The 24,591-nt window shown below is 35.6% G+C and overlaps 1 protein-coding gene and 1 pseudogene across 1 annotated transcript in view; both read right to left on the reverse strand.

Annotated features, from left to right (window-relative positions):
• Positions 1 to 5,904, reverse strand: part of LOC121472988 — a 31,580-nt pseudogene extending 25,676 nt beyond the window's left edge.
• XPR1 (xenotropic and polytropic retrovirus receptor 1) overlaps positions 1 to 24,591 on the reverse strand; it is a 224,596-nt gene that overhangs the window by 154,209 nt on the left and 45,796 nt on the right. The window lies entirely within an intron of this gene.

Below are 24,591 nucleotides of genomic sequence, written 5' to 3' on the forward strand. Positions count from 1 at the left end.
CACAGATAACTACAATACAAATTAGAATCTAGTCAGTGCCATGAGGGAAAAAGAAAGAGCTAGGAGTATTAGGAAAATATTACTTTCTCAAAAAAAAAAAAAAGGAAAATATTACTTTGAAGAACATTATAGAAGGCTTTAGGGGGAAAAAATGACATTTAAATGAATCTATAAACTCGGACAAAATTCCTCTTGGTAGATATAGGAAGACAGTTGCATTCCTCCTAGGAAGGTACAGCATAAGCAAAAATCAACTCACTAAAAAAATGCTGAATTTTCAAGAAACAGCAACTAATTGAGTTTAACCTTAGAAAATACTGAGAAGCATGCTAGAAAGTTAGATGAGATAAACGCATCTGCAAACCAAGTAAACAAGTATTATCTGATAGACAATAAAAAGTTTTGAACAGGAAAGTAACAAGATTAAATTTTGGAAGCATAATATGGTAGAGTTAGAAAATCCAATTAGGATACTACATTACAGTACCCAACCCAGTGCTTATTAAACAGTTGGGTCTGAGACCCCAAATTATCGATGACCCCAAAGCATTGTTTATACAGATTATATCTATGGATATAAACCATACTAAAAATCAATGCAAACATTTATAATAATTAGTTACTAATTCAGTTTAAAATGGTGATAGCTGTTGACTAAATTTAATGTGGTAATCATTCCCCAATATATATAAATATCAAATCATTATGTTAGATACCTAAAACTAATATAAAATTACATGTCAATTATATCTCAATTAAAACAAGAAAAAAATACACCCATTAATGTGTTGGCATAAGTAACATGTTTTAAGAGAAATAATTATACTCTCCAAAACAAAAGAAATGTAGTGAGAAGATTAGCACTGTTCTTCATTTTTTCACATCTCTTAAATGCCTGGCTTACAGGAGACTAATACTCCTAATATCCTGTGGTCTCCTATCTGCTTCTGCATATAGTCTGTTTCACTATGTTGTGATTAAAGAAAACAAAGCCTCACACAGGGTGCCTGGGTGTCTCAGTGGCTGAGCATTTGCCTTCGGCTCAGGTTGTGCTCCTGGGGCCTGGGATCGAGTCCTGCATGAGGCTCCCCACAAGGAGCCTGCTTCTCCCTCCACCTCTCTCTTTCTGTGTCTCTCATAAATAAATAAATAAATAAATAAATAAATAAATAAATAAAATCTCAAAAAAAAAAAAAAAAAGCCTCACACATACATAGCTGGAAAAGGGAAATATATCTTAATATTCTTTACAGATAACTGTAGATATTCTTTTTGACACCATACCAAGACTCAACAATTGGTAGCTTCTTAAACTTAGTTGCAATGCATAGGATCTCTTTTCACACTGTTAACATTAAAATCCTTTGTCTATCCTATACTTTGAATGGATCTTGCATCCATTCATTATTTTGTAAAATCATGCACTAGTCATTTGGAAAATATCAGTTCTCTGGATTATTCAGAGTTCCAAAAATTGATACATTTCATTCTAACGTAAAATTTTAAAAGGGCCTTAGTTATTAACACTACTTCTGGTCTCAAAAGAAGTGTTAAGTATTAGGAAGCTGTCAAGCTTACAGTGGCAGATAAAGGTTTTTTTCAAAATTCTAATTTTCATTTAAAATCTCAAATTTCTTATTGGCAACAAATACTGTCAGTTGTTTTTCTTGAAGTGCTACTTACTAGACAAGCAACTGTAGAAGAGTAAACAGCTCTTTTGTAAAATGTCTTATGTTACTTTGGCTGCTTTTACTACCTAGGTCACCTCCGCTATCAGTAAACAAAATTTCCTTCAATATGTATTCTGCATCTGGAGTAATAAAAGTGACTGATATTTTCAGAATAAAGGTCAAAATTATTCCTTGTAAGGAGAAATGGTTCAGCTAAATCATATTATATATGGGAAATAAGTATATTTTATTAAATGGCTCTTATAACTGCATCCTTTTAATTTTAAAAAATGCTTACAGATTTGTACTTTCAGGAAGAATGAAGTAGGTCAAAGCAAACACTGCAACAACTAGAAAGGGCTGAATAAATTTTAAAACCTTGTTTGTATAAGTATCAGAGCACCATGGGACCACAAAGACTTAGAGACAGAGGAGAACTATTCAGAGTAGAACTAATCATGACCAATTGCTTTTTTGTTTCCAGACTAAGACCATTTCTGATTCAAGGCATGGGCTAAACACTGGGCTTAGCCTAGCCAGGGAATCTCTGATCTGGGGATGGGGGGGTGGGGGGGAGGTGGAAGGGGAATGCACTTGTTTTTTTAGTGGTTGCATGGGATCACAAACTCCAGCATACAGAAAAACCTGGCAGAAAGACGCCCTGCCTCAAGTATACAACTAATCAGTATGCTTGCTCCTCAAAATATTTACCAAGTTGTAAAGTACATGGGGCAGAAGCTAGAGAGTGGGCTGAGAACCACTGAAAAGCAAAGCTGATTTCATATAGCATTTCAGGACTGAGGAGACAGATCTGCCAGGCTCTTAACCAAAGCACCTGAAAGCCAGCTAGGAACAAGGGCAACCAGAATTTTAATAAAACTTCTAAAATTGAGGTGAAGCCCAAACCCAGCTCAATCTCTGACTGGACTGAAGTACTCAGCCACTGACCTATCAGCCTAACATGGAAAAGAAAATCATCTCTAGTCAAAGATGTTATTCATCTGAAAACTCTTAAGCTTTTTTTACATACGGTGTTCTACATAGAATGAAAATAGGCAAGAAAACACGCTAACCAAGAGGAAAAAAGCCAGACAACAGAGGAGACTCAAAGATCATTCAGATATAGGATTTAAAAGTCAAAGACTTTAGGGGTGCTGGTGGTTTAGCCGGTTAAGCATCCGACTCTTGATTTCAGCTCAGGTCATGATCTCAGGGTTGTGAGATCAAACCTCACACTGGTATCCACGTGGGCCTAGAACCTGCTTAAGATTCTCTCTTTCCCTCTGCCCCTTTCCACCCTGCTCATGCTAAAAAACAACAACTCAGGGACTTTACAATATCTATGATTAATATTTCAAGAACATATTGGGAGAAATGTACATAATAGGTGAAAAGATAAAATCATCAGAAAAACAAAACATACAGAAACAAATGAAATGGATATATTATCCAACTGAAATATACAATACATGAAATTAAGAATTCAGTGGGTTGATTTAACAGCAGACTAGAAACGGCGGAATCTAAGACTGGTATCCTGGAAGACAGTTCAACTGATAACATCAAATATGTTAAGAAGAGAGAATGGAAAAAACAGAAAAGAGTGTTGGAGACATGTGAGGGATGTGGACAGGCTAGCAGACATGAAGAAGACAGAGAGAATGGAGTGAAGCAATATTTGAATAGATAATGGCTGAGGAAGCTGCCCAAACTTAAAAAAAAAATCCACAGATTCAAGAAGTTCAGCAAACTCCAAGGTGAATAAACACATACAAAACCAAATCTAGGCTCATTACAGTAATTGCTGGAAATCAAAAACAGGAAAAAAATTTTTAGAGCATCCATAGGGAAAGAGGCATATTATCTTCAAAAAGCAATAGTAAGACAGGCAACTGCCTTTCCATCAGAAAATACTGAAGCCAAAACCAATGGAATGGAATTTTTAATGTGCTGAAAAAAAAACTGTCAACCTGGAATTATACTCCCAGTGAAAAAGGATGGTGAAATGAAGCTTTCTGACAAACAAAGCCCAGCAGAATTTTCTGCCAGTAGATGTGCAATAAAATAAATATTATCCACCATTATAAAATCATAAATTATATAACTTAAAATTACATAATTAGTTAATTATGACACATAATGCATAATCTCAAAGCCAAAATAATTATTGATGTGAATCTGTAAAAATTTTAAAAAGTGACAGTGAAATTCTATAAGAAATCTTTTATTCTCATAGAAATACTTCAGGTATAAAACTAAAAAGGGGGCTATAAATACAACACAGATATGCTCAGGCTAACAGCCATAAAGGGAAATTACGTCAGTTGGCAGAATCACCTGAAGAAAGACAGTCTAACAATATAATCAAGAAGACAGAAGATGTTAAGACATACTTATTCCATACTCACACAGGAACTAGGCATCTCTAAATTTGGGTCTGATTAGAGATGATCCAAGGAGACCTACACCTCATGGTTTGTATACCAGGACATCTACTGGGGGAAAGTAGCTGTAAATTTGTGGGCAGAGAATGTAATAAGTCACACAGACAACCCCAAAGAGATGTACACTAAGAACGAAGAGTGATTAGAGTGACAGAATTATTAAAGTTCTACTCTAAGTCAATAGGAAAATTTTAAGATGATACATTTAGGGAGCTGGGAAATAAGAGAAAAAAATACATGTTTCAGTGTCTGTCCCCAGATCTTGGAACAAAATTCTGAGTTCCTAAAACCCTTGTAATCTCCTAAGCAGTAAGAGCACTAGGAAGATCTTTTATTCTATTTTTCGGTCTCTGACCCTACTCCTGACACAGAAATCCTAAACCCCATGTAGTTTCCTGGGTGATAAGATCATCTTTTGTTCTAATAAGGAAATGTTTAGTGGGCTTCTTAGATGGGGGCTGGACACCAAAAAGACCAAGCCATGAATAGAAACTCGGAACTTCCAGCCCTTTCTCCTATCCTCCAGGAAGAGAAGAGGGGCCAAAAAGCCAGAAATTGAGTTAATGATCGATCACACTTATGTGATGAAGCTTCCATAAAAATCCCAAGGTACAAGGTTCAGGGAGCTTCTGGGTTGCTGAGTGAATAATGTGCCCCAAGAGGGCATAGCATCTCTACAGCCTTTCCCACATACTTTGTCCCATGTATATCTTCCATCTGGATAGTCATCTGTATTCTTTATCATATTCTTTTGTAATAAACCATTAAATTAGGTAGGCATTTACCTGTGTTATGTGCACCATTCTAGCAAATTCCTGAACCCAAAAAACAGGTCATGAGAACTCTGATTTATAGCCAGTCAGTTGGAAATACAGGTTACAACCTGGGACTTGTGATTGGCATCTCAAGTGGGACTTGAGCCCCTAACTTGTGGGATCTAAGACTAACTCCAGATAAACAGTGTCAAAATTGAAAGGAATTATGGGACACTGACAGTGTCACAAAGGACTACTTGGGGGGATGGGGGAGAAAACCTACACACTTGGTGACCAGAAGAGTCAGAAATGAAGTTTTCCCTCACACCACCTCAACCCAGCATAATAAGGATTGTAGTGATGTGGGAAACAAAGACAAAAGAAAAAAAATTAAATTTCCTTACTACTTATAGTTCACTGACAAGTCCTTGAAATGGATAGAGTGTTTACTATTCGGTGTGAGTAGTAAAGGAGAGACATACAGGGGAAGTGAGTTTTTCCCACTCTGGAACTATATTCAGAAATTATACTTACTTCTAAACTGAAGTGCCCCCTACACAAGGAATTTATGCTTTTACCAAGTTCACCATTATAACTGTTAGGTAGAAGATATGATCAGAGAAGAAATACCTCGAGGTAGAGTCTCAAGTCCTCGAACAGAAGTGATGGAGGCCTGAGCTGGAGGCAAGGATGAGGATTAAAAAAAAAAAAAAAAAAAAGCTACATTATAAACGCAGGAGGTTAACATCTTGATCTGTGGCTTCCATGACTTTGGGCCAGACAGATCAAGAGCCACACATACAGAATGGCAGCTCTGCCCCCAGAGTAGCCCCTAGACTCATTATAATGCATTTGAATTACACGCACAGCACTCCTCCCCCACCACCACCTCACTCCACCCCAACCCGCCAGGAAGGCTGCCAGGACAGTTCTGTTACAAACCTCATAAGGTCAAAACTTACCCCGCCCAACCTGTGGGAGGAGTTTCCCAAAAGACCGGAAGCAGCCTCCTTTAGAGACCATTTCACTGTACATCGCAGCATCTCCCAGCCTCAAAACACCCAATAACAGCCAATTTGAGACAACTTAGGGGCCAGTTCTATCTTGAGGAATCTGCCGGCTTTCCCACTTAGAGAGTGTACTTTCACTTTAATAAACTGCTTTGTCCTTGTTACTTTCCTTCTGCCTATTTGAGCACAGATCCCCAAGAAAATCTTGTCACGGGGAATCCAAGGACCAAGACCTCCATTCGTACAATGCAGACTTCTTCTTACCTCTTAACATAACCATGGGTTACATAATATACATCAGTTTGTATCCTCTTTGGAAACAGAGTTTCAGAATCTACCTGAATCACACCACAATTTGTCCTAGTAATTTTTTCATGGTGACTCTAGGCCAAAAGAAATACCTAATACTTCCATTTACTAAATAGTTAGATCTAAATAACTTAAGTATTTAGGTCATGTTGGGCACCATGTAACTTCTCAAACACAGAAATCACATTGGACACCACCATGGTCAATGCCTGATTTCAGGGGTTTTCATGCAGTACTTACATGTTATCTCAAAACCATTGAAAAATCCATCTTCACAAATACATAAAATCAAAAGGAATGTAGAGAAATTGTGAACTATCTAGAATTAGTAGTTTGACCACTTATATTTCCCTCAAAAATGTAAATTCTGTTGCTATTCCTATGGCACTGTCTGGTGCACAGACAGTGTGGGTACCTCAGGTACAGTAGACATCAGCAATGACTATTCTGTGAAAGAATGGGTAAAAGATTAGTAACAGAGGCTGAACACATAACACATAATGAGCAAGGGAGATAAAAGGGTATGGGGGGACAGAAAGAAGGTATGGGAAAGCAAGAATGAACAACAAAAAGAGCTGTAACAGAACACAGCCTAGAAAACAAGACAAAGACAGGAAGAGACAGAGACAGATGCAGGTGCTCAGGGAGAGAAAGACATACCAAGAGAGGCAGAAAGACAAACAGGAAGAGACAAAATGAAGAGGGAGACAAGTGGACAGAGAAAAACCAAAAGAGGGGGAGGACACAGGCTGACTGGCAGTCAAGATCATGGACACAGTGAAGTGTGGGGAGAGATAAAAAAGAAAACAGATAAGCAAATGCAAGAAGACACCAGAGAGGATCAGACAGGGTGAGACACTATGTAGAAAGACAGCGAGATAGAAAAAGGGAAAGAGTAAGTCAGAGATACAAGAAGAAACTGTCAGGGAGAAAAAGACAGGCAAGGACAGACACAGCTACCAGGAAAGGGAAGGAACAATGAAAGAGGAAAACATTAAGAGAGAGAGAGGCAGTGAGAATACATGAGAAGAAGAAAGGAAAGCAGACAGGAAGAAAAAAAGGAACTCAGGGAGATAAAAGCAAATGAAAAAGAAGCTTCCCCTCACATCACCTCTACCCAGCATAAGGACTGTACTGATGTGGGAAAATAAAGGCAAAAGAAAAAAAATTAAATGTCCTTACTACTTATAGTTCACTGACAAGTCCTTGAAACAGGTAGAGTGACCTTCCTTCTGGGAGCTCAGCTGCCTCAGTGTTAATACTTTGCTAAGAACAAAAGGCAATCCTAGCTCAACATTATCCCAGCCCTGCAGGATCTTGTGAGTCTACTTTAAGATACAAAAATTCCTTTGGAAAAAAAAAATTCCTTTGGAAACTTCCTTGATTTCTACCCCCCAAGATACATGTTGGCAATCATCCTTCAAGCATATGGCCCACTGATACATCAGAAGGGTCTCATGACTAGGGTCTTACTAGACTGTAATAAATGATCTTTTCCTAATAATAGCTAGTCCCTAAAGTTCTGGAAATCTTGCTTCCAAAATTCCTTAGAGACTTACGCTATCCCCAATCCCCTCCCAACATGAAAGTATATAATCAGTCATTCCTCATGACCCAGTGCAGCTCTTTCTGCCTACACGTCACAGGTCATGTCTCCACGCTAAAATAAAGCCATCCTTTTGCACAGAAGATATCTCAAGAATTCTTTCCTGGCCATGGGCTCCAAACCCCCATTTCCTATATTACCATCTATTCATTACTTAAAGGCATGATCCCTATAGTTAAACAGTGCATGAAAAAGAACCAGGAATTAGCATAACCATTATTATGATGCTGAGCTCTGAACACCAAGGAGTTTTCTGGCCATAGGGGAAACTGTCTCACTCAGCATATTATTAGCAAATATAATCCACACTCTCTTACTTAGGGATATTAATATCCTCATTGACAGAATTTTGTAGAGCTTTGTGAACTTCCAAGGGTATCTGCTCCAAGCATCCAATATAATTTACCAATAATTTGTTTTTCCTAGAAAGACTACATTCATATAAAATAAAGAACCAATTATAAAAGAGGCAAATAGGGGCACCTGGGTGGCTCAGAGTTTGAGTGTGTCTGTCTGGCTTAGGGCATGATCCCAGCATATTGGGATGGAGTTCCACAGGGGCTTCTTGTGGGGAGTCTGCTTCTCCTTCTGCCTATGTCTCTGCCTCTTTCTGTGTCTCTCATGAATAAATATATAAAATCTTTAAAAAATAATAAAAATAAAAATAAGAGGCAAATATTACATTATAATTCATTACATTTTGAGGACACACCAGCAACACATTGTTTTTTCAATGTATTAAGACTAGATTTAGCTGAGGGTTTTTTTTCTTTGGCTGTTTATTGACATTTCAAAATTAATAAAGCAGTAAGTAGAGAGAATAGTAAGTCCCAATGTGCTCAATGTCCAGCTTCAACAATTATTTAACACTTTGCCATTATCATTGTCACATTTTAACCATAAGAAATAAAATTCTAAGTATATTCATAACTTTTTAATTGAATTTTGGAACTTGGGCATCTGTATATTTTAAAGCCTTCAGCTTATTATACTGTGCAGCCGAGTGTGAGAATCACTGGATTAGATAAACTCTAATGTATTTTCCAGCTTAATTTTACAAACATAATACTGATCACTGGATGGTAACACTTTGTTTTCCTGAAACAGATTTTCAATAATCTGCATTTGTAAAACACTTAGAAAACCTGCGATGTATAAGTACCAAGGAAATGCACAGACACTGATTTATTGACTCTAAGAACAGAGGTTCTAATTCTGGAAACCCAAATTAAAAATATGTATGATAATCTCATAATGACTAGCAGTAAAATAACTGATTTAAAGTCCAATTATGTTTAAATCAAATGCATTAAAAATTAAGAAACTAAAAGTTATGAATATATTCAAAATTTTACTTCTTATGGTCAAAATGTAACAATCTTTAGAATCCTATTTTGAAAATGGGTTTTCCAGAACATCCTACCCTGAATATTCTGATGCAGTAGTATACAGACTAGAATCCAAGCATTTGTATATAGTTAACAATCTCTAGGTGGTTCTGAGAGATACACCTAGGTAAAATATCATTGTTTTAACTCATGAAGATTTTTTTATGTGTCTGCAATCAAGGGAAACAAATGTGTAATTGATTCATGAAACAATTTTAAACCATGTCTAAGGGATCCCTAGGTGGCTCAGTGGTTTAGTGCCTGCCTTCGGCCCAGGGTGAGATCCTGGAGTCCCAGGATCATGTCCCACATCAGGCTCCCTGCATGGAGCCCGCTTCTCCCTTTGCCTGTGTCTCTGCCTCTCTCTCTCTCTCTTTCTGTGTCTTTCATGAATAAATAAATAAAATCTTTAAAAAAAATAAATAAATAAACCATCTCTAGTTTTCATTAAAATAATTACTAAGAATATTAAATTGAAACCTTCCCTTTCAGCTAGCACAAATCTGTCAATAGTAGAAGTTTAATCAGCCATAAATCCCCCTAACTATATTATCAGCCATCTCACATTTTTTCATCCTGTCCACAAACATGGCATGACAAGTTTAAAAACTGTGTTCAATAAAAAAAAAACTGTGTTCCCGAAATTTTTTGCTTATGTCATTCTCCTACCCAATTAGGAAAACCAACTTCAAAAGAAAATAGGTGAGTTCAGCATGACTTCCTTTTGTGAACCAATACGCACTCCCAGAAGATGAGCAAATTACTGAACACTCAAAAATAAATGTTAAGTACACACATGCTAAACAACTAGATACTGAATAATAAACATAAGTAATCTGTACTAAAGTAGCAAATAGGGGGTGCCTGGGTGTCTCAGTCTGTTAAGCGTCTCAGTCTGTCTCAGTCTTCAGCTCAGACCATGATTCCAGGGAGCCTGCTTCTCCCTCTCCCTTGACGTGCCACTTCCCCTGCTTGTGTGCACTTGCTTGCCCTCTCTCTGTCAAATAAATAAATAAAATCTTAAAAAAAAAAAAAAAAAACTAGCAAATAGATGGAAAAAGAACAAAAATAGAGGTAAAAGACCCAATTCCAGAGAGGGAAGAACCTTAAGAGAGGTGAGCTGACCTTCTGTATCTGCCAAGACTTGCCCATTGGCCTATTTGATGCTCTGGCATGAAACCAAGAATGTGGACTTTGTCTATACAAAGGATTACAGCTGGAAACCAAAGAAAGCAACAACTTTTTAACAGAGAAACAAGCTTATGTTTTAAGAAACTATGAAAAAAGAGGAGTAAGTTAACCCAGAGAGGGAAAAAGAAGGAAATAAAAATAATTTTTTAAAAAGCAGAAATCAGTAAAATACAAATCAAGGTAAACAATAAAGAAAAATAATGAAACCAAAATGTGGTACTTTGGGGGGATCCCTGGGTGGCGCAGTGGTTTGGCGCTTGCCTTTGGCCCAGGGCGCGATCCTGGAGACCCGGGATTGAATCCCACATCAGGCTCCCGGTGCATGGAGCCTGCTTCTCCCTCTGCCTATGTCTCTGCCTCTCTCTCTCTCTCTCTCTGTGACTATCATAAATAAATAAAAATTAAAAAAAAAAAAAAAAAAAACCAAAATGTGGTACTTTGAAGAGAGCAATAAAACTGATTAACCTTTATATATACCAATCAGAAAGAAAGATAATATACAAATTTCCTATATCAAAATGAAAGACAAGTTGTTATATTACAGACCCTGGAAATATCAAAAAGATAATAAGGGAATATTACAAATGCCTTTTGCAAATAAATCTGACAATTTAGAGGTAATGGTCAAATTCCTTCACAGAAGCAAACTACCAAAGCTCACTCAAGAAATATCTGATACCTATTCAAGAAATTAAACTTCTAGTAAAAAAAAAAAAAACTCTCATAAAGAAAACCACAGGGACAGATAATTTTGCTGGTAAATTTTATCGAACATTTAAGAAAAACAATAATACTACAAATTCTTCTAAAACATAAAAATGGGGAAAACAAGTTTCAACTCATCCTATGAGACCAACATTATATTTAAACTATTCCAATATGCTCCATGAACAAAGACACAAAACCCTTCCCTAAATTTTAGCTAATCTAATTCAGGAATATATAAAATAATAATAGCAATAATAATAATAATGTCATGATCAAGTTAAGATTTATCCCAGGAATACAAGGTTGGGTGTAGCATACAAAAATGAATCCATGTAATTTACAACATTAACAAAACAAAGTAGAAAAAATAAGCAATTACCTCAATATATGCAGAAAAAACTTGAAAAACACCAACATTTATTGCTGATAAAATCCCTCATTAAAGAGAAATAGAAAAGGCAACTTTCTCAATGTGACAGTGTATCAACAAACACCTACAACTACTCATTCCACCAGTGTCTCCATACTCACTTCTAGGATTTTATTGAAAAGAATTACTGCTTCAGTGTGATATTCAGAAGGTCTACAACAGATCTAAAAACAGAAGTAAAAGCAATAGTAGTAACTCTAACAATAAATTAGAATTGTACTATTCTTTGCAAACTGCATCCTTCTCATTTGTGGAGAATGCTCATTACCTAATGACCAGTAAGTCTCCTTATAGATTTCTTCTTTCACTCTTTATTGTCTTACAGCTCTTTTTGAAGACATTCTGAATTTCTAGAACTAAACTGATTCTACTTTTCTGATTCTACTTTTCACAAAAACTTTGAGAGGCCAAGCGTAATTATTTGCCTCTGAATGAAATGTCTTCTAAATCCATCAGGGTTTTTTTTTTTTTTTTTTTTTTTTTTTTTGCTCATCAACAAAATTAATTAGTTGATATTTATTAAATCCCCAAAGCAAAACAAAGGAGACATAATGAAGTTTAAGTTGAACTGCTATCACATTCAATGAGCTAACAATCTATTTGGGGAGAAAAACATTAATAAAAATGAGATTTTTAAACTTTAAACTATTTTATTTTTTTCAAGTAAGCTGTACACCAATGAAGAGCTTGAACTTGACTCTGAGATCAAGAATCACATGTTCCATCAACTGAGCCAGCCAGGTACCCGAAACTGTTTTAAACTTTAAACAAAAAATAAAGAACTATCAAAAGTTCAATCTAATCAGTTGTATGCATGTTACACAAAGCCAAATTTATTACTTGGCTTTTCCCAAAACTGGCTCATTCTCTTTATTCCTATTTTTTAGACAAAATTATTATATCGCTTATTTCACTTGGTGCCTCCTTCCTCCTACTCTCTCATCTATCAGTCTATAAATTTTCTCCATACTATTATTTTGTCCTTCCATAATGTTCATTATATATATAAATTATGTGCACTGACATCTGCTCAAATGTCCCCAACACCTTCCACTATAATGCTGGTCTACCATCTGCTAACCACTCACATCTTCCTTTCCATGTTTAAGGGCATACGTGTAAGTATATCTCACTCAGGATTCTTCTCTGAAAGAATCTAATTCAAAAATTCAGGTAATGATTTACAGTTCTCCAGGTTTTATCATATTATTAAAGAATTAACCTATTGGTTCAATGAAACCAGGTCAACTGCCCAACAATACCCTGCAATTTTATTCAAACTTTTTTTTTCACTATTGCAACAGCATTTTATGAAGACACATGGTAGCTACACTTGGGATGATCACAGCATAATGTATATAGTTTTTTAATCACTATTCTGTATATCTGAAACTAATATAACATTGTGTGCCAACAATACTTCAATGAAAAAGAGGCACTGAGATTATTATCATTAATTTTCATAACATCAGAGATAGAAAAGTGATAACAGTGATAGAGGGACAGAGAAAGAGAGCCTGACAAATTAGGAGAAAATTCATATTCACTGGAACAGGAAACAGAATGACATCTGACTTGTCAGCAGGAAAATTCTGAGGGGAAAATTAACTTCCAAAAAAGAATTTAATGCCTCATCAAACCAGCCAAACTAAGAGGAGTGAACTAAAGATATTTCAGACATTTGAAGTCTTTAAAAGGTCACTATTCACACAACCTTTCTAGGCCTCAGCCCTGCAAGATGCATTATACATTACTGCCTATTGCCTTAATCTTAAAACCATCTTTTGGTGAGTAGTGGCATGGTAATTAGAGAAGCTTGTGCTTACTCTGGTAGATAGCATTCTGAGTTGTCATTGTCATATAGCTGTGCGTATCACACAGCTCCTTCTAGTTGCTGAAACAAACAGAAAAGATATTCCAGTCTCACATGATGATTTCAAACATTCACGTATTAAAGGACTGCATATACTAGATGGTCACTATTAGAGGCTGGAACCAGATCTATTAATTTCAGCAAGCTTAGCTCTGTCTCTGGAATTGTCCATGGTGTAAATTCAGCTAAAACAATACAAAATAACCACTTAATAAATTACAGCAAGATACTTAGAGCAAAAATCAAAATTCCTTCTTTCCCTCTCAGTCCTCTCCTGCTCCATAACTATTATGATCAGAAGTAGGAAGACACCAGTTTAGCACCTACCTAGTTTGTTAAAATGTATTTAATAACTAGCTGTTGACTGGTCAACTGCTGAACTCAACTGCTAAAGGCTATATGATTTATCCAAAGGAATGAAAGATGGTTCATTTCTTTTCTAGTTCAAAAAGATATATACATCTCTATGTATACTGAAGCATTATTTATAAGAGCCAAGATATGGAAGCAACCCAAGTGTTCATTACTAGATGAACAATAAAGAAAATGCGGTGTATATTTTAAAAAAAGGGCAGCAGCAGCTGTGTGTACACACACACACACGAATACTACTCAGCCATAAAAAAGATCTTCCCATTTGCAAAAACATGGATGGACCTATCCAGGTATATGCTAAGTGAAATAAGTCAGATTATGAAGACAAAAACCACATGATTTCACTTGAAATACCATATAATTTCACTTATATGTAGAATTTTTTTTAAAAAGGAAATAGAAGAGTTGCATGGTTATTTTTCCTGATTCTACAGTCTTAGAGCAGTATGGGAAATACCCAGGTAACCCATCACAAAAACCTCCCTAATCAGCAATCAAATCAAAGTACATAATTGGAGAAAAGTGTCTAGAGGGATCAAAGACCAAACTCTGACCTTATAAATGACCAAGTTGTACTTTACATAAACCAAATGAAGTATGTCCAGGAGGAGACATAACTCCTAGATAAAAATCTGAAATGTCACTGTTACAATTCCATTACTTCTTTTAAACTCTGTGATGTCTTGTGTTAAAATATAAATTACATTTAAGTCATTTGTACCTCAGTGTGAATGAGTTTCAGGTCCATTTACAAGACAGGATATAAGAGTACAAAGCATTGTGAAGATGGGTAAAAGGGCATGCAAAACAAGAGCCAAGAAAGTAAGAGATCAGCTTCATTTCTGTGAGGGAGCAGCTCCATGGACCTCCATGGTATCAAGCTTCCCTCACATGATTGAGGACCACCAAGTGATTCAAAGCAACAGTAAATTTTCATCTTTAAAATCAGTTTATAAAAATTCAAGATGTATGTGATCTGTGTAATCTTGATATCAAAACCTTCTGGTAGCTACTTGTATATAATACTTGATTATTGGAGGTGAACAGTCTAACAGTCAAGAAAAAAGCCACCAACAGTCTTGTTTATTTCCAAAATGCATTTTTAATCTAACCACTTAATGTGGTCTCCACTTGTATACTTACATACTATTTAAAACCAGTGTTTTGAAAGAAGTTTTGCACCAAATTGTAGTTTGAACTTGTTTTGAATAACCTATTTTGATGAAACTGTTTTGAAGTTTGATATTAGAACTTTCTCATCAAACTCTCATACATGCAAGGCTAGGCCTCTGGTTCTCTTTCAGCTACAGTCCTTCCAGCCAGGAAGCTGGTACAGGGCACCCTGATGGGCTACTGTTTATAAGGCTTGTCTTGGCAGCCACAGACGAGTAGATCTCTGTCTCAAACATTTTCTATAATAATCTATTTACTGTGCACTGGAACACATATTATGAAGCAATATAAAATTGAATAAAATAAAACCCTAACTTTAAGAAATTTATGGATGATTAAAAGAAAACTCCAAGAGATGCCTGGGTGGCTCTGCGGTTGAGCATCTGCCTTCAGCTCGGGAGCAATCCCAGTATCCAGGATCAAGTCCCACATCGGGCTTCCTGCATGGAGCCTGCTTCTCCCTCTGCCTGTGTCTCTGCCTCTCTCTCTCTGTCTCTCTCATGAATAAATAAATAAATAAAATCTTAAAAAAAAAAGAAAAGAAAACTTCAAGTAAAATAATTCTATTGGACAACCTAGAAAAAATGGATACATTCCTAGAAACATACAATCCTCCAAAACTGAATCAGGAATAGAAAATCTGTACAGACCAATTAATAGATAACAAGTATATGAGACTCTTGATCTCAGAGTGTAAGTCTGAACCCCATGCTGGATGTAGAGATTATTTTTAATTTTTTTAGTTAAAACATTACTATTATATGATCAGTACTATAAAAAATTATACATAAAAGTATGACAAGAAAACCTAAAAATGAGAAAAAGACATGACATTTAGCTGGGTGAAGAAGTTTGCTGATTACATTTCAAGACAAAAGGCATTCTAGAACCACAGGACCAAAAAAAAATCAAAAAGATAAAAGTAATTGATTTATCCAGAGATCAGCATCCCTATTCCTATCTCTGAAAATAAGTTTATGACAAAGAAATATGTCTCAGGAAATGTCTTCATTCTGACATTTGTTAGGTCAGAATGAAGCTGTTCCAGATAAAATGTTTTTAGCTGCAAATAACATAAGTCCTAAATAAAAATGGCTTAAACAAGATAGAAATTGATTATCTCACATAACAAGAAGTTTGGATATAGGGCAATTCCAGGGTTCATTAATTTTGGATCAACATCATTATCAAAGATTCAGACTCTCCACCGTTTTTACTTAGCCACCCTCACTCAGCATGCCAGCTGTCCCCCTCATAGTCAGAAGATGACTGCAGCAGTTTCAGGCATACTATCACCACACAACAAATGTCTAAGCAGGAAAAGATTTATTTCTTCTCTTGTGTCAATTCTTACAAAAGCAAGGACATCTACAAAGACATCTATACTGCAGAAACCTCACCTCAGGTTTTGACAAAACAGTCAAATGCTCAATGCTAAACCAAACAGTGGCTCAGACCAGTAATTTTAAAACTTTTTATCTCATGACTTCTTACACACTCTTAAAAAGTATTAAATATACCTCAAAAAGCTTAGTTTATACAAATAATATATATCATCATTTATCATAATAGAAATAAAGTTCAGGAAATGTTTATGATATGTATTTATCAATTCTCTTAAAATAACAATAATATATTAATTAAAAATAACTTCCAAAAAGAAAAAAAATAATTAAATAAATGGTACTGTTTTATAATTTCACAAATCTAATATCTGGCTTCTCCTGTCTGTTGGGTATCTCACATGATACAAGAATCATGGAAAAACTCCAATGTCTCAAAGACCCACTAGGGTCCACCTTTTAAGAACCCCTGGCTTAGACCAAATGCAATTCATTCCCTGAGACTGGGAAGGGTTCAACTTCTCCCAAACAGAGTAGCTCAAAACCAGAAAAAAACTGGAATTCAATTAACAAGTAAAAAAAAAGTAGAAGAAAGAGCATGGCTATTTAAAAATCAAACTACAGCAAGCAACAACAGAAATGTAAAGGTGAGAAGGTAGAGTTTCAAAGTCTTAGAAACTAAAAAAAAAAAAAAAGGGGGGGGCAGCCTGGGTGGCTCAGCTGTTTAGCACCACCTTCAGCCCAGGGCGTGATCCTGGAGACCCTGGATCGAGTCCCATGTCGGGCCCCCTGCATGGGGCCTGCTTCTCCCTCTGCCAGTGTCTTGCCTCTCTCTCTCTCTCTCTCTCTCTCTCTCTCTCTGTGTGTGTTTATTCTCTCATGAATAAATAAATTAAATCTTAAAAAAAATAAGTCTTAGAAACTAAAAACTGTCATAAAATTAGTGCTATAGGAAAAAATTAGGTTTAATTTGAAAAAATATTAAGAAATCACTTATAACAGAAAATTTCTGCTACACAGAATATTTACCCCAATCTTACAACCGCTATGAAACATTTATGCAAGTAAATAAATAATCTGGATTTTTACTCTATAATACCTGAGATGTTAACTCCATTCACAGTATACATGACAGAAGAAATGCAAGGGTTAAGGTAACTAAGCTAAAGTACAGTACAATTATTCTTATATAAACAGAAACATGTTAATAAGGCAAAAGAATCACTATATTGTACATCTGAAACGAATATTATCCTGTATGTTAACTGGAATTTAAATAAAAACTTAAAAAACAAAAACAAAAACAAAACAAAACAAAAAAAACAGTAAAAACGTTCCAAAAACCCCACAAGGTATAAAATATAAAAGCATAACTGACAAGTTCATTTGTAAGGTAACTAAGCTGCATTATGCAAAAAGTTGCAAATTCACTTTATTAACTTTATCAATAGAGAACTTTTATTAGGACTAATGGAACTTTACTTTTTTTAAAGTATGCATTTTAAAGAAGAGTGAGGGAGCAAGTAGGGAGGAGGAAGAGAGGGAGAGGGACAAGCACACTCCACCCTGAGAGCAGAGCCCTTACTTGGGATTTGATCCCACAACCCTGATATAGCAACTGAAGCAAAAAACAAAACCAGAAGTTAGATGCTTAACCGACTGAGCCACCAAGGCACCCACAGTGCTAGCAATACTGCCTCAGAATCTAAATTAATTTTAACTCATTTTCTTCCAAACACTGGTTCCCTATCCAAAAAATATCCTATGAATTTGATGCTCTTCATTGAACTGCCTAACTAATATTTACTATTACTTAAATTCTGACACAAATCAAGCCATTTAGTGCCTGGAGATCAAAGATACCAAGAAACAACTCCTACAAAGCAACACCCAATATACCTCAAATTTTAATTATTTGTCAAAGACTTAATTACAATAAATTACAGTATGCATTTGAACCCATGCAGTGTTACACACTTACAAAGTTGGAACTATGTCTTGAGACATTTTTTTTCACCATTAAGTTAAAACTAAATAAGTGAAATTGAGAATACCCAGAAATAAAAAGTGTTCTAATACTGCATACTGAAAATATTTCTACATACATTAGTATTAGTATCGTAGCAATGCAAAGTACATTTTACTTCATTTTTCTCATTGCAAATGGCAAGGAGAAAAACCAGCCTCCTAAGGTCACTAACTTTAAATAGGGCTATATTCATATCAAAAAGGTCAACCTCAAAAAAAAAAAAAAAAAAGGTCAACCTCCACTCCAACCTTAACTCCTCAAAACAATCCATGGTCCCAAATTCTTCATAGTCTTACTTACCTTAGCAATCAACCAAAACTTCCATAGTTAGCCTATATTAGATGTCAGAATGACAGCAACCTTAGAGTCAAACTTTCTATTGTTAGAAGCTAAAGAATATAAAAATTATGCTCACCCATTTTAAGATTTCTACAATTCTCAGGACATTTTTTAATAATTATATAACGGAGTATGCCTTTGAAAAATACAATGTATTTAGGTTTCAACCAACAAAAATGGAAGCTTAATTCCAAGAGGAAAAAAATAATTTAAGAAGCCACATAACCACAATTTCAAATATCTTAATTATATAAAAGGAAGACAGAGGATTGACAAAAGAGCAAAAGAGTTGGATGAGGGGAAAGAGTAGGTAAGAGGTAAGGAAAAAGAATAAATGAATGAGAAACATAAAATATAAATAGAAGGTATGTTACCTTTTACTTGCAAGAGGCCCAAAACTGATTAGAACTGTGATTAACTCAATCACTAACTAGTGACTGTGGAATTTGGTTCACCTCTCTAGGTTTCAGTTACCTCATCTTCTAAATTAAGGGGAAAAGACAAGGTCAGTCTTTCCCCAAGTGCTTTAAAGAACTTTAATTCCTAAAAAGAAAAAAGGGTTCCATAGTCAAATTTGGGAAACATTAAATACTGTATCTCCTTTGAGATTCACAATATAATATATATTGAATAGGAAGGCCCTGAAATGCCCCAGAATTAATAATGATAATAATCATAAAATTAATAAACAATAGTAGAAAATCCTATTTTGTTTTACTAAATTTTTCCCAAACTTATTTGGCCATAGAATGCTTACTCATAAATCCTTCAACATACCAGAAAACACTCTTTATGAAACATGGACAAAATAATCTCTGAAATGTCTTATTACTTACATCTGTAAGTCTAAGTTATATTTCTCATTAAAAATTCTCATTTCATCACAAAATATGTATAAAGAACAATGAAATTCCAGTTCCAACTTGGAAAACAAGACTGAGAATGCTTCTGAGAAGAAATGCTTTAGAGGGAAGACGTCATCTTCTAAACAAAGTAGAGAAAAAGCCTATTTCTTCTTATAAAACTAGAATTAGGGAATCGTCCCAAAGATCCTGCCTGACATCCAGAAGGAAAAAAAAGAGAGAGAAGAGAATGGCTCTAATGTGGACAGAAAAAGATATTTCTGCCTTAGAACTGCAAAGAGTGCATTTTACAAGTCACCCCTGGGAATTATAAACTGGTGGCAATAATACGTAGTATTGGGAAAATTCGAGCAGCATGAATGCTCCAGAATTCTAGTTATTCTTTCCAATTTATGAAGTATTTGATTCTGATAGCATACTACTATCAGCATTCTCAACAAAGACACTGATTAAAATGGATAATGGGGGAGCCTGGGTGGCTCAGTTGATTAAGTGTCTGCCTTTGGCTCAGTCCATGATTTCAGGGTCCTGAGATTGAGCCCCACGTCAGGCTTCCTGCTAAGCAGGGAGCCTGCTTCTTCCCTCTCCCTCTGCCACACCCCCCAACTGTGCTCTCTCATTCGCTCTTCCTCTGTCAAAAAAATGAATAGCATCTTTAAAAACAAAAAAGAAAAGGATGACCAACAGAAAAGGGTAATATTGGGATCCCTGGGTGGCGCAGCGGTTTGGTGCCTGCCTTTGGCCCAGGGCGCGATCCTGGAGACCCAGGATCGAATCCCACGTCGGGCTCCCGGTGCATGGAGCCTGCTTCTCCCTCTGCCTGTGTCTCTGCCTCTCTCTCTCTCTCTCTCTCTGTGACTATCATAAATAAATAAAAATTAAAAAAAAAAAAAAAAGAAAAAGAAAAGGGTAATATTGAAAATAAAGCTTACACTCAAAAAACTAAAAAAGAAGAGCAACTAAACTCCAAGTAAGCAGGAAAAAAGATGTAATAATGGTTAGAGAGGAAATCGATTAAATAGGAAACAGAAAGTAAAAGGAGAGAAAATCAATGAAACCAAATGCTGGTTGAGGAGAACAATAAAATTGATAAACCTCTAGGCAAGACTGATCAGGAAACAAAATGAAGACGGAGAATTTTAAGTATAGTAATGAATGAGGTAACATAGTACAGCTAGTAAAAGAATAATACAAGAATATTATAAGCAACCCTATGTCAATAAATTCAACAATTTAGATTAAGTGCACTAATTACTTGAAAGAGATCAGCTACCGAAGTTTAATTAAGAAGAAATGGATAATCTAAATACTCCTATTAAAACCTTCCTACAGAAAAAGCTTTAGGCCTATACGCTTTCATTGCTGAATTCTATCAAACATTTAAGGAAGAACAATACCAATTCAATACAGACTCTTCCAGAAAATTGAAGAGGAGTGAAATTCTCCCAACTCATTCTATAAAGCCAGCCACTACCATGAGGCCAAACTAAGACACAGATAATACCAGAAAAAACACCTGCAGACAAATACAGATCTAAAAATTTTAAAGAAATGTTAGCAAATCTAATTCAGCACTGTATTAAAAAGGTATGCAATAACAAAGAAAACTGCTATTCAGTATTCGTATCCTCCAAAAATTGATATGGATCTTAATGATCAATGTGATGGTAGTAAAAGATGAGGCCTTTGGGAGGTTGCTTAGGTTCTGAGAGTTGAGCCCTCGTGAATGAGATTAGTGCTCTTACAAGAGACCCTAAAAAGATTCCCTCACTCCTCCCACCATGTTAAGGTTATAGTGAAAAGATGGCTATTAGTGAAGAAGTGAGCCATTGACAGACACCAAATCTGTCACCAGTTCATTGATCTTGAACTTCACAGTCTCCAGAATTGTGAGAAATAAATAACTATTGCTTATAAGCCACTCAAGTTTATAGTACATTGGTAGAGGAGTGCAAACTAAGAAATGGCATTTATCCCAAAAATAGAGTTGATTTAACATTTAAAAAACAATCAATGGGGACATCTGGGAGGCTCAGTGGTTGAGCGTCTGCCTTTGGCTCAGGGCATGATCCCAGAGTCCCAGAATCAAGTCCCACATCAGGCTTCCTGCATGGAGCCTGCTTCCCCCTCTGCCTGTGTCTCTGCCTCTCTCATGAATAAATATTTAAAAAAATAAAAAACAATCAATGTAATTCACCATATTAACAAACTAAAAGACAGAAACTGTATGATCATCTCAACAGATGTGGAGAAAGTATCCAACAAAGTCTAACACTACTTACTCCTGAAAAAAACTCTCAGGAAATTAAGAATAGAAGAGATGTCCACTCTTACTACTTCTATCCAGCATTCTATTAGAGATTCTGTCCAGTGAAATCAGGCAAGAAAAAGAAATCCAGATTGGAAAGGTAAAGGTAAAACTGTTTTTATTAGAAGATGACATGATGGGGGTACTTGGGTAGCATAATCAGTTGAGCATCTGACTCTCCGCTTTGGCTCAGGTGGTGGTTTCAGGGTTGTGGGATCAAGCCCCATGTTGGGTTCCATGCTCAGTGCAGAGTATGCATGGGACTTCTCTCCCTTTCGCTCTGCCCCTTGCCCCACTTGCATGTGCATGCATGCTCTCTCTGTCAAATGAATAAATCTTAAAAAAAAAAAAAAAGATGATGACATGATGGTATGCATAGAAAATCTACAAAAAAGCTACCAGAACTAATAATTGAGTTTAGCAAAGTTGCAGAACACAAGATCAATATACAAAAACCAACTGTACTTCTATATACTAACAGTGAATAACAAGAAACTGAAACGGAAAAGCAAATACTATTATGATAGCATCAAAAAACGTTAAATACTTGGGAATAAATCTGACTAAAGATGTGAAAAACAGTCTTTTGAGAAAAAGGCCTCAATAAAGCTGTTAATATATATTAACCAGGAAAAAGACAGAAAAATGCTTGTCACTTGACATGCTTGTAAGACTACAGGTACTCAAAGATTATCTTTTATAAAATATGAAACAGACTTCATTTTATTTTGGGGAAAATTTTTTTTATAAAAACAAAATGCTTAATTTTACAACATAGAAAAATGTTATCTTTATGAAACAGTATATAATTTTTAATCCCATGATAAATACATTTATAAAAACATTTAAGAAAATTCATAACCAGATTCCATTTAACTGTTCTTCTGAATACTTAGGGCTAAAAGTAGAAGCCAGTTATGCTAGAATTAAAAATCACCCTGTAGGGACACCTGGGTGGCTGTGGTTGAGCATCTGTCTTCAGCTCAGGGGATGATCCTGGGGTCCTGGAATGGTCCTGGGACAGAGTCCCTGGGCTCCCTCTGCCTATGTCTCTGCCTCTCTCTCTGTGACTCTCATGAATGGATAGGTAAAATCTTTCAAAAAAAAATCACCCTGTAAAAAAATCTCAACTAAAAAGTTTCATAACTACAAAGAAACCATTCCAGAAATATATATTTACTGATTAGATTTTCTTCCTTTTTTTATAGTAGTAAAATTATATAACATAAAATGTACCACTTTATTTTTAAATGTACAACACAATGTTGTACACCACTACCACTATTTTCAAACTTTCTGATTACCTCAAATGCATATGTTTATTAAGTGAAGCAACAGCAGGAAATTAAAGTTACTTCTTTAGAACCAGTCTTATAAGTCACAGATGATATATAAGTCCACAAGAATGGCAGGAAGAAATTACTGGCTAGTGATTAAATCCAACTGATAATTCAGAAAATTTATATTTGTAATATATGTTCAATTACACTGCATTTTTACTTATTAATCTAAAAACAGTATTATACTGATTGAATATAGTGACCTTAAATCATCTACTTACAGGGGTCCCTGGGTGGCTCAGTGGTTGAGCGCCTGCCTTCGGCCCAGGGTGTGATCCTGGAGTCCTGGGATCAAGTGCCACATCGGGCTCCCTGCACGGGGCCTGCTTCTCCCTCTGCCTGTGTCTCTCCCTCTCTCTGTGTCTCTCGTGAAAAATAAATAAAATATTTTTTTAAATCATCTACTTATCTTTTCTAATTAATTTGACCTAATTGTTTTATTCTAATTTCTCACTAGTGGTTCTTAAAGACCTAAATAAAAAACACTAATTGGAAATACCACTGCCATTTTCGTGTTACTACCTCAGCACCAACATCAACACCTCCATAGAGAACAAAGAGATTACAGAAAAAGTTAGTACACAGATTGAAGATATCCACAAGCAAAAGCAGAATCCCTTTGAAAGATCTCTTCTTACTAAGAAATAAAAGCTAAAATCCTTCTAAGATATTTTGCACACATGCTCAGAATTTATGTTTATAATAATCAACATTTTGGGATGTCTGGGTGGCTGGTGGTTGAGCGTCTGCCTTCGGCTCAGGTCCTGATCTCCGGGTCCCAGGATTGAGTCCCGCATGAGTCTCCCCACAGGGAGCCTGCTTCTCCCTCTGCCTATGTTCCTACCTCTCTGTCTCTCGTGAATAAACAAATAAAATCTTTTTTTAAAAAAACCACAATAATCAACACTTTTCTTCTACTGGAATACTACAAATAAACATTGTGTAGATATTTTGAAGAGATGGGGTAAAAATAAGAAAAAGAAAATGAAGATCATGAAGCATAACCTTTACTCTTCTAGGTCCGTAACACACAGTCTATAATAAAAATAGAAGAGAATCAGGTCTTCCTATATTCCACAGCCCTGATAGACAATGTTGTGTATGCATGCTAAAAATTAAGAATCCAAATCCAAATGCCACCATGGACAGTTCTAATTTAAAAACAATTTTTCCAATAAATAAATTAAACTATTTTATTCTATTCAAAAGTGAACCAAAAAAAAAATCAATTCAGGTTTTCACTTTGTTGCTTATTTTTTCAACTATCATCAAAACAAGAAAAATCTCATTCTGACAGTGTTTTTCTGAATCCCCCAAATTATAAGCTTAAATATGAATGCAAGAAGCTTCAAAAAAAATAATTCTACAAGTGATACAAACTGAAATGAGCAAGCAAAATCAGGTCAAAAATTACTTGATAGTTAATCTTGTTTTCTG

Source organism: Vulpes lagopus, chromosome 1 (assembly GCF_018345385.1).
Source record: "Vulpes lagopus strain Blue_001 chromosome 1, ASM1834538v1, whole genome shotgun sequence".
Taxonomy (NCBI): Eukaryota; Metazoa; Chordata; class Mammalia; order Carnivora; family Canidae; genus Vulpes; species Vulpes lagopus.